Source organism: Mus caroli, chromosome 10 (genome assembly GCF_900094665.2).
Source record: "Mus caroli chromosome 10, CAROLI_EIJ_v1.1, whole genome shotgun sequence".
Lineage (NCBI taxonomy): Eukaryota > Metazoa > Chordata > Mammalia > Rodentia > Muridae > Mus > Mus caroli.
The window spans coordinates 17,998,435-18,017,324 of NC_034579.1; the positions used below are offsets into that span (position 1 = coordinate 17,998,435).

Genomic DNA, 18,890 nt, shown 5'->3' on the forward strand with positions numbered 1-18,890 from the left:
GGAGCACTGCTCTGTGAGATGAGAGGAGCACTGCTCTGTGAGATGAGAGGAGCACTGCTCTGTGAGATGAGAGGAGCACTGCTCTGTGAGATGAGTTACTATGCTTCAACTTATACCAGACCAGCAGGGGACAGAGCTCACAGGTAGCACACTTACCTAACATGTGCAATGCCCTAGGTTTGGTTCCCAGCAGCACAAATAAAATAAAAACTAAGGAAAACAAAAGAGTCCTTGGCTTTGGGCTGGCATTGATGTTCTGTGGTAGAGGGGCTTAACTAGCATGCATCAGGCTTAGGTTCAAGGTATCGGATGACAAAAATCGGTCAGAGGGCAAAGTGTGTTCTAGAATTGAGAAGACTTTTTTCCTATGACCCATAATGCCAAATAGCACTATGTAGACACTAGAAATGAGGGGAGCTGGGCTGAAGCAGCGAGGAGCCAAAACCACTAAGAGAGTGAGAACGGCTTTCACTTTCTCTAATTAAGTAGGGTCTAATGAAACAGGAAAGCGGCGCTGAGCCTTAATATTTATATTATGCCTCACACATTTATGAAGTGTGTTCACAAAATTTAATTCAGTGTATGCAGCAGGCCTGTGAAACAGGAGGGGCAGTAACCCCAGGAGACTGGAAAGGAGGTGACAGGCTAGAACATCTGATACCATCCAAAGCCCAAGGCCAGAACAGCGGAAGGCTGGGAGCAAGGCAGAGCCAGTGCCAGCAGTTATACTCCACTCACTACCAGGGGAGAGACTGCTCTCCCATGAGGAGCAGTGGGGGCTACCTGTGGGCTTTAATCTTTAATTCATAAAAGGAACAAAAGGAACAGGGACTAACCCAAAAGCTGTTGCCTGTTCTTCTAGCTGGGCTGCCTTGACTGTCCTCAGTGGGAAAGGAAGCACCTAGCCTCACAGAGACTTGAAGTGCTTGTGTGTGGGGAATACCTACCCAAGCAGAGAAGGGGGTGGGGGATGGGGAGGGAAGGATTAGGGGAGGGGTGACTGGGAGGGGAGCAGTGAGCAGGTTGTAAAGTGAATAAGTAAAATATTAAATTAAATTAAATTGAAAAAACAGAGTCAAAGGGTATATTACTAACAGAAGCCAGGGACTTGGGGAGGGTGTGTGTGAATGTGTGTGCATGTGTGTAAAACACTATTTTCTTTGAAAGACTAAGTTTATCTATCATTTTATCTATCATCCTTTTTTTTCTGTTTTGTATTATGTGTGTCTTATGAAGGATGATGAGAGAACATGACAGTGCCTCGCCTGCCTTCGCTGTCCTTCAGTCCATTAGCAAAGCAACACCTTAATAAACAAACCGCCTGCCGGCTGAGACTGCTAAGATCCACACTATGTATGATGGAGGAGCAAAGCAGAAGGCAGCCTTGGTGTGAATGATTCTTGATGTGGTGTGGAGAGAACACAAGGAGAGGGGGCTCAGCTGGGACAGGCACAGAGACCTGGGCTACTTGTAGATGGAAGAACACTGAATGCAGAACATCAGAACATGTCTGAGACAGTGGGATTGTGAGTTGAAGGCCAGCCTGGGGTCAGGGCAAATCTCTGTCTCAGAGATAAAACAAGAAGTCTGCCGTGTCTGCTCACTTTGAAATTTTCTGTGTGACTTGAGGGGTATAACAGGGCCTCTCGTGTAGCACCTCCTCCCTGACATAGTCATTCATGCAGTTACTGAGGCAGGAGCATTAAAACCTCCAGGTATGGTACTGGAATTGTCCCATGGATGCTTAATTTAGTCAGTTTTTGTCACACAAATTCTGTATGTGTATGTGTCTGTGTGTTAGAGAGAGAGAGAGAGAGAGAGAGAGAGAGAAAGAAAGAAAGAAAGAAAGAAAGAAAGAAAGAAAGAAAGAAAGAAAGAAAGAAAGAAAGAGAGAGAGAAATATATATTGTATTTGGGTACTTTCAGAGGACAAGTTGTGTCATTCTTCAGACAGCATCTAACTTTTTCTTGAGACAAGGTCTCTATGTGACCTAGAATTCATCAAGGAGCCTAGGCTAAGCAAGCCCCAGGGCTCCATCCACTGTCTCTGATACCCTATCAGCAGGAACCCAAGGTCAGCACCACATCTGCACCACATCTGGCTTCTATACAAGTTCTGGAGAGTGCCACATGTATTTTAAAGTTTCATTGTTAGGTACATGTGATTTATTCATTTCTTTAAAAAATTTACTATTTGTTTGTTTGTTTGGTTGGTTTTTTTGAGAAAAAGAAAGACAATGAAAAAGTTATCCTGTAGCCCAGGCTAGCCTTGAACTCCCGCTAAGAGTACAGTCTTTAGCTCGTCAAAATCTTCCTGCCACAACTTCCAGGATATGAGACACCATGCTTGCCTCTTCTCTCTTTTTCTTTACATCTATCTGGTGTGTGTGTGTGTGTGTGTGTGTGTGTGTGTGTGTGTGTGTGTGTGTGTGTGCTTGCACTAGGGACTTGAACTTAGGACTTTGTGTATCAAGTGTATCAAGTGTTCTTACACAGAGCTATATCCCTAGTGAGATTTATTTATTTACTCACCTACTTACTTTTAATCTTTATATTTGTCCCCAGTTTGAGTGCTGTATTAGTCAGGGTTGTCTACAGAGGCAGAATCAATGAATGGGAAGTCCAGGAATCCAGAAGTTGCTTAGGCCACGAGGCTGGCTGTCTCAGCTGGTCCTCAGTAGCCACTAGAATCCCAAAGAGGTAGGCTCTAATGCCCGTGGAGGCATGGACCTGCTAGAAAGACAGGAGCAATCAGACACAGAGCAAAAACTTCCTTTTCCCATGTCCTCGAGATCTGAATGAAAGGCATGTATGTGTCTTCCTACCTTAGATATCCAGACAAGACGTGGATCCAACCACTTCAAACAAAGCAAAAAAATATTTCACTGGTGTGCCCTTCATTTCTGAATTGCAGTTCATTCCAGATGTAGTCAAGTTGACAACCAAGAATAGCCATCACAGATACAGTAAGCCTAAATAAACTACATAGTCTCTTGTTTATTTGTTACCCAGACAGGGTTTCTCTGTGTAGCCCTGTTCTGGAAATTGCTGCCAACTCAAGAGATACGCCTGTCTCTGCCTCTCAAGTGCTGGGAATAAAGGCCTGTGTCATCACACCCATTCAAATATTATTTTATTAAGAATAAGGAGTTTCTGAAGATCAGCTCACCCTGAAGTCTGGTAGGAACATTTTCCCACCCAGCATTCTTTGCGAGAGGAAGACTGGCATGTTCTCTGCCATGTACAGCTGCTGGAGAGACACAAATGTACTCTTTTGTCTCGGTTTTACGTTTAGGATTTATAAGTGTTTCAGACTTCATACGGAGTGTAAGGAAGAGAGCCACGTGTTGAGGGTCACGTGGTAATTCCAGCAGGCATGGGGTCAGTCACCACAAGCTTGAGGGCAGCCTGACCTCATGGTAAGAGCAAATCATCCCAGGAAGAAAGAAGGAAGGATGGGAGGATGGTAGAAGGGGAGGGAGGGAGAGGAAGAGAGAGGAGTAGAAATGAAGAATTGAATCAGCCTGCTTTCAAGTCCACCCTCTTCTCTGGGGCTAGAGTCCTTCACACCTTCTCAGCATTCACTCAGACGAGTGAACAGGCTACACAAGTTCAAACTCCTTTCTGCTGTCATGGTAGACTGAAACTTGTGCGCACCATTTGCTTTTTTTTTGTACATATTTGTTTTAAGTTGCCGGCCCTGTGGTCTGGAATAGACTATAAATTAGGATTTTGACACAGAATGAGTCTCCCTCCAAGTTCACAGTGTGTTTTTCCCAGTGCTACTATTGGCAATACTGATAGCGTTCTCTGTGCTGAGAAGCCAGTGACGATAAGCAATGATCAAACCATAGACCCGCCTTGAGGACCACACTTTTATCCGGGCACTTGCTTGCCAGGTAAGAGAATGGCTCCCTGAAACTCTTCCTGCATTTCTTCAAGTCTGCTTATCACAAGCTGCTTTAACCCTTACATCTGTCAAAATGTCTAGATTTAGTTTCGAGTGCTCATTTGTTTGCTGTTTGAGACAGGGTGTTGCTGTGTCATCCAGGCTATGTTCAAACGCCCAGCAATTGTCCTGCCTAGGCTTTCTGATCTCTGGGATTATAGACATAAACTTCTGGGCACAGCTAGATTATTTTGAAGGAAAAATTTAAGAGCCATAGTCAAAACTGAGGGTATTTTTTTTTCCTGAGGAGACAAGTTAATGTTCTATTGTGTTTCAGAATTGTATGTGTGTGATTTGTATGTGTTTCTACGTTTGTGTGTCTCTGTGTGCTTCCGTGTGTGATGGTATGTGTGTGTGTATGTGTCCGTGTTGGCTGTAGAATAAATGTGACATGAAAATAGAAGAGGGGCCCCCTGGGTGGGAAGGAACAAGTTGGGAAGGGGAGCCAGGGTGATGGGAGGGGGGGGGATGTAGAGGAGAAACGTAATCCACAGTAGTGATGTGTGAGAAAAACCAGAAAAAAAATACACTTGGTAATTAAATCAAACAATAAGGTTCCTCAAAAAGAGTGAATCGAGTTACTTTGTATAGATGGGAAAAAAATTAACATATTATTAAGTGGAAATCTCAGTTCCAGATGTGGGCCGCCTTTCTATAAGTTATTAGCCAGGAAAGACCTTGCAGAGCCCAAAGTAACACAGGCAACTGTCCAAGCTGCTATTTGCTGACCAGAACTAGACGGCAATACCCCATTGATAAAACACCACAGGCCTTGATCATAGGACAGGGAAAGACAAGCTGGAACTGGACTGGAATTTTCCTCCTTGCTGGTCAGCCCTCAGAATTCCAGAAGGTGCTATGCAGGCTGCCAGGGGAGGATTCTCAGTAAGTCTTACTCAGCTCTGGAGCCGTTGTTCAAGGTGAGCCTACTGGTGCAGTGTGTCAGGTTTGTTATGGGGGTAACCAACTGCTTTCTGATTGGATTTGGTCCTAGGTCCATAAGAAGAAACTGACTTCTGGTATTATAAACCTAGTTGAAAGCCTGTGGCTTGTGAGGTTATTTGGCCTAGTGAGAAAGTTTTTATATTTTCTAAGTGGACATGATATGCCTCCCAAATTGTCTTCTCTATAACTGTGTTTGTGGCCATAGAGTGCTACTACTGTTGGCTTTGGCCAGAGAGGTTCTGTTCTGCCGTGAGCAGCGGTGACTGGTCAAGGCACACATATAAATGAATGTTGGATGCCCAGCTGTAAATGGGGTGTCTCTAACATGCCCTTCACAGTGCAGGGAACACCGTTGAAGAGGGGCGTGGAAAGAATGGAAAAATCTAGAGAAGAATGTGGGGGTGGGCTGCAGAGTGCAGACAGCAGCTCCCAAGCACTCTGTAGCTATGACACTCTGGGGCTCACAGGTGTGGCTTCCTGTGTGAGCCCCACACACCGGGAGCTGTCAACACCCTATCACACACAGGAGGCGGAGCGCACCTCAGCCACAAAATCAGTTCTCTTATCAACTCTTGAGTCAGACTACTTTGCTTTGTAGAAGTTGAAATTTGAAGAAAATCCATCAGAAGGACAGAGGTGTGTTCCACTTCTCATATGCTGCTCCTATACCATCTCTTTCTAAGACTCAAACGTTTCAAAACAGACATCCATCACTTCCGTCTGCGTGCGAGTGTGTGTGTGTGTGTGTGTGTGTGTGTGTGTGTGTGTGTGCGCGCCTGTAAGACAAGGTCCTACTGTCATCCAAGGTCTCAAACTGATCCAAAGTCATGGCAATCTCCAGCCTCAGTCTTCCAAGTACTGGCATTACAGGCATGGGCTGGCATGTTCAGATAACATGGTACATTTGGAAACTGCTAGCCATAGGCACTCTCCTTTTCCGGAAGCATGTCTCTTTCGGTGGTCCATGCCCAGAGTAGCAGGAAGCAGCCAAGTTGAGTTCTGCATTACCTGCTGTGGTTCATGTGGTGAACTTGAGAATAAGACCTCCTGCCACTGCCACAGAATCTGGACTTCCGCCTCAGCAGCTTCCTGCCTCGATCTACCCCCTGGGTGATTTCATTTCTTCCACTAGCAAGAACGGAACTGTAATAATAGACTGTGAGCAGTGCATGTATTCAAGGAGGTAATGCAACAGAGTTAATGGTGCAACGTGTTCTTAGTGGGCAGTGTGCATGTGTGGAGGAAGAATTCTGCTTTTATAGGACAGTTCCCACATTTCCCTTTGCTGTGAGCAAAAGAGCCCTATGCTTTGCTTTATTGATGCTTTCACTATGTTGTTCCTTACTGGACCTTTAGTGGGGTTTTTCTCTTGAAATTTAAAGCTTCATCATTTATTGAGCCTTATTATCTAGGGCTCCAGACACAAGAGTGACAAGCATCCTGGAGACACAGACAGACACACTGCGACACATGCTCTGGGACCCAAGTCCTGCAGCTGGAGATTACACAAGGTGTTGCCTGTTCATCTAGATAAAATAGCTCACTTTGGTTTTTTGTTTTGGCTTTTAATCTTTAAGCTGTTAAACAAGTAATTGACAGGGTAAGGTGTAAACTCAGACTCTAGGTTTTCCTTTGGACTGAAGCAGCCTCTCCTACGTTATTCCTTGCATGTGCCATCCCATATTCTTCCGTGTACTCTTGGCTACCACAGCCAGAAAGACAGGAACACATTTTTCTTGACTTCTTAGCATCCTTAATAGGGAGTGTTGGGTTCTGTGCTAGGTGTGATGGTAAGTCCATGTTTTCCTAGCACTAAGAAGGCAGAGGCAGCACGACTGGAGTTCAGAGCCATTTTAACCTATATAGTGGGCTTAAGGCCAGCCTGTGCTGTGTGAGACCCCATCTCAAAAACAAGCAAACAAACAAACAAAAGCTGGGAAAACCAGTGGAATTCTAAAGCCAGGATTTGGAATGCAGGAAAGAACTTTGCTCTATCTCAGCGCGGCATGTGCAGTTCTAGACTGAGGACAGGGTACCCGTTCCAGGGTACAGTGAGTGTCCTCTCAGACGCCTCTGCTGGAAGGTGCTGAGAGTCAAGCTTATGCAGCATTTGAGCTGTTTGACATTAAATCCCAGCCTCATGACTACCCCCCTGCCAGATGCATGTGTGACTACAGAACCAATTTAGCTACTCACAGAGGAGCCCCCTCACGTTCCCTCAGATTGAGTAAACTAACGGTTCAGCCTTCTGTGGCTCTACAAATGGAGCAAGATCTGTTCTGCCTTTGTGGGGCTCAGGAATGTATCTTCCTCTTTCCTCTGCCTAAACTTACTTGTTATTTCTGCTGTTTGACTAGGGGATGAACTGACAGTATTCTACAACGGCTGTGTTGTCTGGTTCCCAAAATTCACTGAAAATGTTTTTATACAGTACAGGTACTATTCTACTTACAACGAAAGGCCATCCCAATAAAACACACAGCATACTGTCAGGAAGCACTTAGCGCACACAACCTACCATGCATTATAATTTGGTTTGCCTGCTCTACCAATATTTATGTTAGCCTACAGTAACTATCACGAGGAAAAATCTTGTCTATACATCACTGGCCAGGAAAACATCACATTTTTTTAAAATATAAAATGTAATTTCTATTGAAGACATATCAATCTATCACAATCATGTCAAAATACCCCAATCATGACGTGCGTTCACAGATGACTCAGTGGGTAAAAGGTGCCTGCCAGCAACCAGAGTCCCAGCCCCAGGACCCAGATGGTGAAACGAGAAAATCAAGTTTCTCAGGTTGTCCTCAGAGCTCCACATTCACACTGTGACACGTACAGGCACACACACATGAGCGCGCGCGCACACAAACACACACACACACACACAGAGGAAATCTAACAAAACAAGTAATATGTAAACAAAACCACTGAAATGCTTTTTAAAAAACTTGTAAGTTGAACAATTATAAGTCACTGACGATCTTCTTGCGCCTGCCTGATTTTTTCAAATAATTCACTTCACACCTAAGAGCTTTGATGTTTCAAAGTCTCTTTCTGTCTGTCTGTCTGTCTGCCGGTCTGTCTGCCGGTCTGTTTGAAACAGTTTGTCTACATAGCTGGCCATGAATTTGCCTGGCTTGAAAGTCATTTCGTAGGACCGGGCTGACCTTGAACTTGTGAAGTTCGTCCTGCCTTGCCTTTGTCTCTGCCTCTTCCTGTGCCTCTGCTGCCGCCTCCGGTGTGTCTGGAGGACAGACTCTTGGTTTCCATAGTTCTTTCTTACTGCTAGAATGCTATCAGGAAACTTTGTATGATGGCTATTCTTGGTTACCAGCTTGACTCCATCTGGAAATGGAGGACACATCTGTGAGGAATTTTTGCTTAATTTGGGGTAGGGAAGCCTACTTTTAATCCATATCTTGAGGCAGGAAGGCACACCGTTTACCCAGACATTCAGCCTCGCGTGGATAAGCAACTCCTGGATTCTTGGATTTTCCGTTCACAGCCGACTTTGGTTGAATTATCTGGACTGCAGCCTGTAAGTCATTTTAATGAATCTCCTTTCTATATCTATCGATTCTTTCTAAAAGTTCTGTTACTCTAGAGCAGTGACCCTAACAGTTCCTCATGTGGTAATGACTCAGCACTATAAAATTATTTTGGTTGCTGCTTTTTAACTGTTACGAATCATAATAAAATATCTAATATGCAGGATATATGATATGTGACTCCCAAAGGGGTGGGAAACTGCTGTTCTAAAGAAACCCCAAGAGTATATGTTGTCATTTTAAAATGTGAGATAGATTGATGACAATTCATGCTTTAGGAAAGTTATCTCATTTTTCAACAAATTTCCCTCATTTTTATTGTCTTATGTCAAACTGCATCAAGAATATCTAGTGATATTAGTTGCAGCTAAGGTTAAAATGTTCTACTGTGCTGGGATACAGTTCAGTTGGTGGTGACTATAACCTGCATCCACAAAGCCCTGGGCTCCATTCCCAGGACCACATAAGCCAGCCCTTGGGAGGTCGAGATAAGGGGTCAGAAGCTCAAGGGCACCCCCAGCTACACACAGTTAAAGGTCAACCTGCCACCAAATGATGACCCAGGCCAGCCTATGATCTTATTTTTAAGGTCTTATACATGTGATTAATTTGCTGAAATATCAAGCCTCTGGTAGTTTTCTTTATTCTTATGAAAGACATTTTATAACATCTAATACAGATTGTTGAGAGAGAAGCTTTCAACAAGTTAAATTTGGATTTACTCAAGCAAAGAATTCTTTCCCCTCCCCTCCCCCCAAGATATGGTTTCTTTGTGTAGCCATTTCTGTCCTTGAACTCTCTAGACTGTGCTGGTCTCAAACTCAGAAATTCACCTGCTCCAGGTCAAGCAAAGGGTTCTAAGTTTATCCAGGCTTCAGAATCAAAGGAGACTCAGGACCAGGAATGGTGGGCAAGCCTATAAACTCAGTATTTGGGAGGTAAAGGAAAAGAAAGTCATAAGTTCAAGGCCACCCTGTGCTATATAGTGGAAGCAGGTCTCAAAGAAACAAAATGACAAGCTTTAGAAAAGAGATTGCTCTGTGGTGGTGGTGGTACCTACCTTTTTCCTGGCTTTTAGGAGGCAGAGATAGTTCAAGGTCAGCCTTATCTACAGAGAGAGTTCCAGGACAGTCAGAACTACACAGAGGAATCCAGTCTCAAAGGACAGAGCTATCTTGGGCAAAAGGAACATTTGAGTAAAAAGTATTTTAATACAAAACATGTGCACAACATGTCTATTAATATATTTGTACCAACATATGCACATAAACACATTATAAACACGAATATATAAGGAAATATAAGAAAAGATTTAATGACTGGGTGTGGTGGTGCACACCTTTAATCCCAGCTCTTGGGAGGCAGAGGCAGGCAGATTTCTGAGTGCAAGGCCAGCCTGGTCTATCGAGTGAGTTCCAAGACAGCCAGGGCTACACAGAGAAAACCTGTCTCCATAAAAAAAAAAAAAAAAAAAAAAAAAAAAGAAAAGAAAAGATTTAATGAGGCAATTTTTTTTTTCTTTTTTGAGTTTTGTTCTTAACAACGGGACTATTTTTTGTTAGATAAAATACAGGTTTTGAGACAAGATATTATATATTCCAGGCTGGCTTAAAATTTACTATGTGCCTGTGGATAACTACGAATTCTTGGTCCTTCTGCTCTCGCCTCCAAAGTGTTGGAATCACAAGCATATAATGAGACATGTGGCAGAATATACTTTGGACACTTACAAAGCTATTTTCTAACTTTAAAACTGTACATAGTAAAAATAGCTTATAACCAGTAGGTAGTTATCCCAGGAATGAAAATGGTTCACTGAAAGGCAGGTGAGGACAGGGCTTCTCTCTTTAGTTTGTTTGTTTACAGGGTCTGTGTAGCTATGGCAGTCCTGGATCTCACTCTGTAAACCAGGGTAGCCTTGAACCTGCTTCTGGCTTCCAAGAACTGGAATTTAAGGCATGCATCACCACGCCCAGCTGTGGAGTTAGCTTCTTAATGGAATGGGTGGAGAGGGAGGTGTATAAGTGGAGAAAACAGAAATGAGAATAGAATTAGATGTTAGGGTAGAGTTCATCCAAAACCAAACAAAATGGTACTGATTCAAACTCTGATTTTTATGGTGTAGACTGACAGAAAAGAGAATACAAGGAGACTTCGGAGAAGGTTGTCACAGGGTGGCCTGGGGGTGTTGAATGGCATCCAAGAGCCATGTGGCTCTCTAATTTTACCTTTGCAGAAATGCACGGAAGTCAGCTGTTTCTGCTGATTAGAGTTTCGTTTTGTTAGAGGAGAATTATATGGTAGTAGCTAGGTTGCACTGCCCTCATGGGCATTAAATGACGTACGTTGACTTCTCAAACTCTTCCCCCACCTACTCTCACCTGTGTTTCCCATCATCCCTTGTGGTTAGTGAAATGGCTGTTCACCATGAGGACAGTAGAGCGAGTGCTTCACTCAGCCTACTGATGTGTCCTAATGCTGACAGAACTGGAAACCCTGCTCGATCTCCTTTACTGCTTCAATGATGTCAAAGCTGTGACATTAGCTCGAATGTGCACACAGGTGTTTGGGGAAAAGGACAATTCAAACTGAGAAGTAATCTTGACAGTAAACCTAGGCTGTAGATTGCTCTCATGGTGTCCCAGTGTCTGCTGATGCATATGTTTAAGGTATGGTAGACCCAACAGAGGTGTTCATAGGGCAGTTGTGTTAAATAGCTTTGTGTTTCATTTTGTTCTGTTGAAATAGATCTCACTGCTATCCTGTGCTGTCCTGAAACTCCAGATCCTTAGGCCTTACCTTCCACCATCCTTCCACCAAGCACGTGTACACACACACACACACACACACAACTGTTATTTTCAACTTGTTTTTAAACGTGAACTGGGTTTACTGGCTTCAAACGGGGCTTTTAGCATTAGAAGCACCCAGATCTGCTTTCTGATTCCGTCATTTCTATATCACATCGCGCAGTGATTATCTTTTGAAGCTGCAGGTAAGAAGAATGAACTGTTTTTCAGTCATGGGAACTGGGTTAGAATTGCGTAAAGACTGTTACGTATTAATAGGTTTTCGCCATTGAAGGATATGCCAACTCAAACAAACTTGAAAGTAAAAGGGTGCAGATTTATTTGGGGGCAGCTCTCAGGGGGATTCCCTGATTCCAAGGAGTGGGGCCAGGGAAACTGCCAATCTGCATGCCAAGATAGAGAGATAGAGATGGATTTAGGTAAAGGTACAGAGATAGGTATTGATATATCACGCAAAATATCTGGATTATAAAGGGAAGAGCCTTTGGGGAGGGGGAGGCTTAGCCCCTGGGGTAGAAAGTTCTGGGGAGAGGGTGGGGTGTGCCAGGCACACCTTAGACTTTAAAGTCAAGGTCTACTTTGATATGTTAAATAGGAACCTGGTCTGAAACCCACCATGCTTAATGTCTGGAACTTACTAAAAACCATTCAACAAATGCAGGCTATTATAATGGAAAATCAGACAAGATGTGTGTAAAGAGATAGCTCAGTGGCTAAGAGCACTGGCTTCCCTTCCAGAGGATGTGGGTTTGGGTCCTAGCACCCACACGGTGGCTCATAACCATCCAGTTCCAGGAGATTTGACACCTGGCTTCCTTGAGCCCCAAGCATGTACACGGTTCACAGACAAAACACCACACGCTAAAAACTAAATCTTAAAAATGAGAAAAATTCCACAAGACCTTTACAAATGACTTGAATTATAATTACCAACGGCCTTATGAGAACATACTAATTCTACAATGACCAACTCAGCTGCCTCTCTGGTGGCTGTGGCACGAGGAAGAGCTGTCCCTGCCCCTTACCTGGACAAAGCAAGGGGCTTGGGTGAGGGAGAACTGGAGGGCTGACCAACTCAGCTCCCACTCAGGTCCAGATCTAGGGCCCACCTGGGAGAGTCGGCCCACTCCAGCATCTATCCTGTCTACTATGAACTGCTGGAGCACATGAAGGGGCTAGCCTTGCAGAGCCAAAGCTACAGGGTCTCCGAGACACAGGGTAACAACAGGATAGCTGAGAGGAGTCCTGCCAAAGTCATAAGTCATAAGCCTTGCACCTTGAACTTGCAATGAATATTTGTAAGAAAAGCTGTTTGGACAAAAAAGCATACTAATGTAATGTTCTGTGACACACTGCAGCTTTGACAGCGAGATGCTTTTATTATATTATATTTTTTGTTTTGTTTTGTTTTAAGACAGAGTTTCTCTATGTAGCCCTGGCTGTCCTGGAACTCACTTTGTAGACCAGTCTGGTTTCAAACTCAGAGATCCACCAGTCTTTGCCTTCTGAGTGCTGCGATTAAATGCTGTGCCATCACTGCCCATCTATAATGCCATTTTTAAAAGAGACAGAAAGGAAGAATAGTCCAGAGGACCGTATAGTGTTCATTTCAAACTTTTAGAAACCTGTAATCTCCAAAAATGCAAAAATTTAAGAACATAGGATTAGGGGGATGGAGGCAGGAGACAGAAGAACATCGGGTAGGAGTTATGTAAACACTGTTTGTTGTGTCCATTTCTGCCCTTTGTTATTTATTGTCATGATAAAAACAAGGCCAGGTGTGAGGTTGTGTGCCTCTAATCCCAGTGATCAGATGGCATAGGTAGAAAGGTCAGTTTAAGGTGACCTCAGCTCCATGGAGGAGTTCTGGGCTTGTTTATGCTGCATGGCAGCCTGTCTTAAAAATGAAATCAATCCAACATTTGAAAACACAGTTATTTAAGCCCTTATGCAGATGTGCTCTTATGCAGAGCTATGCAGTGAAACTTCAGCACAGAAGTTCTGAACATGCGGTTTTTAATTTTTTTTATATAAAGGTAAAAACAACAGCTTGCCTTTAGGATCTCCTTGATAATAAATAATTCCCACCAAAATTTGTCTTAGCATTTGTAGCCAAGAAGGAAAGATAAGTAGGAGAAATGTGGCAAGCTATGGAGAGAAGAGGTTTATTCGTAGATTCCTCCAGTGGTTATTGGGCATCACTTACTGCAAGGCATGCGAAGGCGGGAGAAGATAATCCCACACTTCCTGTTTCAGAATCCTAGAAAACTGTAAACAGCTACAGACTCAAGCTCCCTGGTGAGCCAGGCTTATTGGTAACCCTCAGACGGGATGCATTTCAAAACTTAAAAAAAAAAAAAAAAAAAAACTCCTGAGGAAAATGGGCAGCTCTACCTGTCTCCTGCAACTGTAGGGCAGCCAATTCCAGGAGCACTAATTAACATTTCCTACAAAGGATGAAGGAGCCACAGCCTTTCAGAGCTTTTTTTTGTTGTTGTGGGAGAAGTAAGTTGATGTGCCCTGGCATCCTGAAAACTGTAGTTTTCATGTTTCAACGTGGTGATAATTCTTTTCAAGGTTCAAAACTTGTCTGAGATGACATTTGATGTGTTCAAACCCATTGGCTGAATGGATAGACAAGTCTCAATGCATAGACAGACATCAGAATAATCTTTTTCATTTGTAAGTTTTGCTTGATAAATGGTGCAATGCTCATCTTGCACAGACTTGCAAAGAATGTTGGAAATTACTGGCCACAGAGTGGGATGAAACCCATATCAAACCTAGCAGGAAAAGTTATGGAAATACTCAACTGTACCCTTTACCATATGAAGAAGAATGGAGATGTTCAAGTTTCAGGATACAACGTCTAAGGTTTTTAATTGCTTGGTATGAAAGAAACCAGGGCTATACTGCATTTTCATATCTCTGTGATACAAAGCCTGTGTATATAGTGGTATCATGTTACTGACTGATACTGTCATGCATACATATATGACTGCAAATGGATAAATTCCCCATAGTACTATATCCTGAAAGACAGTAGTGAAGAGACCTCTTCACAGTGGGCAGAACTTTAGAAAGTAGATCTGGATACACACACTGATTGCAAGCAAGAGGGCCCCAAGTGTTCCTGTATATCAATGCTTGGGCTGTGGCCACTGGTTCAGTGAATGGTCAGAGACTTGGAAGGAACATAGTTGGAAAAAGAGTGACAAGGACACGTGGGGAAGAGATGTGTGGGCTAAGCCTCTCTGAGTTTGCAAAGGACTAGAAGACATTTTCATGTCCCGTGTGAATGATAACCAGCGAGTGGTCTCAGCAGGGAAGGCCTTTAAAACTTAAATGGGTTGACGGTATGTACCCATAGCACTTGGAACATGGAGGTAGTAGGATCAGAAGTTAAAGGCCAGCTAGGGCTACAGAGTCTCAAAAAAAAAAAAAAAAAAAAAAAATTTCAGAGGCTGAGTCCATTATCAACTATCACGGCAGGGACCATAGCAGCAGGCAGGCAAGCATGGTAACTGGAGCAGTAGCTGAGAGCTTGTGTTGGAGGGGAGTGGGTTCATTCCCACCACCCAACTGGACAATAGGGGACAGAGTATTCAACTACACGAACAGTAGACAGTTCTTATTAAAACCACCAAGAGATCCTAGAGTGAGTTAACATACATTTCTACTCACCAAAGCCCCCCCCCCCCCGACTTTACTCACTAAGCTTATGCTAACAGTGTCAGCCAATTGAATCCCCAATGTGGCACCATTTCCCAAAGTCACAGTCCCGGCAGTCAACTTTCCCAACAAGCTGATTCTGTTTTGTCACTCTGAGCATATATAAGGTCACATTTTGTCTTAGTTGGAACAGACATTCTGGATGTAGAGTAAGGTGCCTTTCACACATACTTCTGCTGAGGCTCCAGTATGACACATTCCACCCTTACCTGCTCATCTGACCAAGATCAGATGCGACTTCATCACAACTGAAGATCCACAGCAATGAGCCTGATCTTGTGGAATCTATCAGCCTTCCCATGGTTCCCATAACCTGAGGCAGATGACTAAGTGAGGGAACACTAGTTACAAGGGCTGGACTCAGCAGGCTGGGTGGGGCAAGGTTCTTCAGAAGATTGTATGTGGTGGCTAAGACGGGAGGCTCCACAGGCTCATGTTCCAATGCTTGGTCCCCTGTTAGTGGAAGTGTTTAGGAAGGATTAAAATGTGTGGCCTTCTTGGAGATATGTGACTTTGGGTGAGTTTAAGGTTTCAAAAACCCAGGCTAGGCCCATGGTGTTGCCTCTGTCTCTCTTTCCTCTCCCTCTTTCCCTCTCTACCTGATCCCTGTAGACCAGACTGTAAAGCTTGCAGCTCCTGTCTCGGTGTCATGTCTGCCTGTCTGCTTCCTGACATAATGACCATAGCCTAGCCCTTTGAAACTATAGGCCAGCCCCCAATAAATGATTCATTATGAAAATTGCCTTGGCCATGGTGTCCCCTCACAGGAATACAACAGTGAGATGCTGTATGTATGTGTTCTCAATAGACCTTCTGTACGTTTCCTCCCGTATGTTCTCCATAGCTAGGGCCCATGGTTATCAGCCCAAGGATGAAGGATTCAGAGTGGAAATTATATCACCCATTACCTCCCTAATGACTCATTAACAAAAGTTTTACTTCTGGTCTTTAAGCTCATGCTCTGTTGGCCTGGATATCTTAGTTCCAGAGGGAAAATGTTTCTATTAGGAAACACAATAAAAAAATTCCATTGAGATGGGAGTTAAAATGTTTCCATTGAATTGGGAGTTAGACAGATGGTTGGCCAATTCAGATGGTCCTCTCTCCAAGTCAACATGGTAAGAAGGGGATTATAGTGCTGGTGGGGATGACTGATCTGGACCAGCAAGGAGAGACTGGATGAGTACTTGAGTGGAGTCCAGGCACTTCAGTGTTTATTTCCTGATTAAAGTCGTTGGGAAATTACAGGACGAAATGCAAAAGGCTCAGACCCATTAGTAATGAAGTCTGTCTCACTCTCCCAGTTTAAAGAACAAAACAACAGAGTTTACTGAGGAAAGAGGGGATATAGAACAGGGTGATGAAAGTGATTGTTAATTAACACCAACTACACTACCGTGACCAGTTACAGAAAGAGCTGTCCCTGCCATGATGTAACCTCCATGTTTTATTAAGATTACCTCGGAACATACATGGGTATGTTGATCAAGTGTTCTTCTTATTCCTCTTTAGTCCCTTCCCATGACTAGATCTTGACTTCGTATTTTACATAAGACATGGGGTATCAGGAGGAGTAAAGATCATCTCTTTTGGAGAAGAGGATTACTGCATTTTTTGGTTGTGGATATTTTGGAGTGGATATTTCATGCTACGTAAAGCCACTGCTACATTGTTGTTGTTGTCTTTAGTTTGGAAATTAAGCGTGGTTTAAAGAGCTCTGTGTTGGTTTTAGATCGGCAGCAAATTGATTTCTGATGGCTAATTGTAGGTATCACCTTCGCTGAGTTAAGGGATGTATGTAAAGGACTGGGATTATTGTGTTTCCAGGGGTGTGTGTGTGTAATGAGTGGGAGTGTTCTACCTGCTATTGGCTGGAGGCCTGAATAAAAAGGAGGAAGAGAGAAAAGGCGTCTTCTTTGAATTCCTCACCTGTATAGACACACCCTTCATCTCATCGTCAGATGTCTTAACTCCAGATCATGTGTTTTCCCCAGTGCCAGACATGAGGGTACACACTGGTAAACTCAGAATGTAGGCAGTAGAAGTAGAAGGACCAGAAGTTCAAAGTTATCCTTACCTAACACTAAGTCCAAAGCAGTATGGGCTACTGTCTCAAAGAAAGGAAAGAATACAGAAGAAATGTAGACATTTCTAAGCATCAAATGCGCTCCAGGTCTTATTTTTAGTGACATCAGGGCACAGCTAGGTCTTAGGAAAAATAGCTAGATTTGGAACTTCTCTTAAGCTTTTGTGTGTTTGTCAACGTAATAAACTTATGGTCCGTGGCCTCCTTGTGTGCAGCCAGGTCACCCTGCATTAGTCTTCTAGTGATAAACAGATTTTTGGTGCCATCGAAGTTGTGTCCCTGCCAGATCTGATGGAAGGAAGACTTGAAACCAGGAGCCCTTGGAATGACCTAGAAAAGCTCTTGGGAACACTCAGTCCTTCCTTGACCTTCCAGACTCCTCCCCCTTCCACAGGTTCATATCAGCCTTCATTCTGTCTCAACAACAGCGAACAATTAAAACCTCCCACTTCACTTTCCACTGCTTTTGACTCTCAGCCATAGCCTTGACTTCAAACACTTGGTAAATTATCCTGGCATTCAGTTCCTGGAGGTGACATCTTTGGGAACCTTGTAGGTGGGACCACAGCGAAAGCAGGAAGCTGAAGAACAAAGGTAGCAATCTTTCAACCCTTTATCATGGAATTCCTACCACCCAGGCCGCTCCTTGTTGTTAGGATGGAGATATGCAAATGGTTTAATCCCAACACACCTGTTTACTAACTGGGTTTGAGACCTTTGTTTTCTCTGAGTAGCTCTGACTGTCTGAGCTGGAGTCTACCTGTAGACCAGGCTGGCCTGGGCAGACAGAACTTATAGGGGTCTGCCTGCCTCTGTCCTTGGAGTGCTGGGTTAAAGGTGTGGGCCACCTTGCCTCCTTGTTTGAGGCCTTTTATATGAAGTTGTAAGGTGTGTGTATCACCAACAGATAAAGCTATGTTTTCCATATGAAAGTCCATCTTGAAAGAGGCATATAATTTCTTTATGTTCATTATTTTTCACAATTTATGGGATGGAAATATCAGTAGCCCCACTGTACAGAGATGACAAGAAATTCTTGCAGATAGCAGGCCTCACTTAGAGCTAAGTGTTTGACCAGGCATTCTTTCACCATCTGTATTCACTGTGTCTCCTGAGCTTGTGCGAGGGACATAAAAAATATGGTCAAGATGAAAGACCATTAATGTACAAGAAAAGACACCAAGCAATTCTCCAGCCCCTGCCCCCCACTACTACTAACTATCATGTTGTCTTTTCTTTCTGTCATCTGTGGGCAGGGTTTGTAGGACACTGTAGCCTAGGGGTGGCCTCAACTGCACTAGCTTCCTCATAGAACAATTACAGGGTCCAGGATGGGAAAGATTTCAGGAGAGACTTGGAATGTGAGCCAAGGAAGGCTTTTAGCTTTCACCCTAGTTTGACAGATTTGTCAGAAATTGAGGGGTGTTTTCTTTCTATGAGCACTTTGTAAAATAGGGAGGGTTGAAAGAGAGCCCCTTAACCGTCTCCATCTTGGATCTAATTTTCATAATCTCAAGCCATGGATCTGCAAAGAAATGCCAGGTTCTGTGTTAATGATGATCAAGACAAGGATTTGAGATTTCTTGGAATGTGGGCTTCATAAGTAGATTCACCCTGGAGCAATTGAAGCTGGAGGAGGAAGAGTAGACTCCTCAACCCTGTTCACTGTTTGGATTAGTTTGTATGCAATGGTAAGGGGCCTTTTAGAATATAAATGGGTAGCCCAACAGCTTTGTTGACCATATGTAAGGCTTTCTGTGAGGCCTTGGTCTCTTTTTTTTTTTTTTTTTTTTTTTTTTTTTTTTTTTTTT

At 43.5% G+C, this 18,890-nt stretch overlaps 1 protein-coding gene across 1 annotated transcript in view; it reads left to right on the forward strand.

The window, feature by feature from the left end:
- The window catches only part of Sgk1 (serum/glucocorticoid regulated kinase 1), a 117,170-nt gene that overhangs the window by 87,652 nt on the left and 10,628 nt on the right, over positions 1 to 18,890 (forward strand). The gene's annotated exons all lie outside the window — the stretch shown is intronic.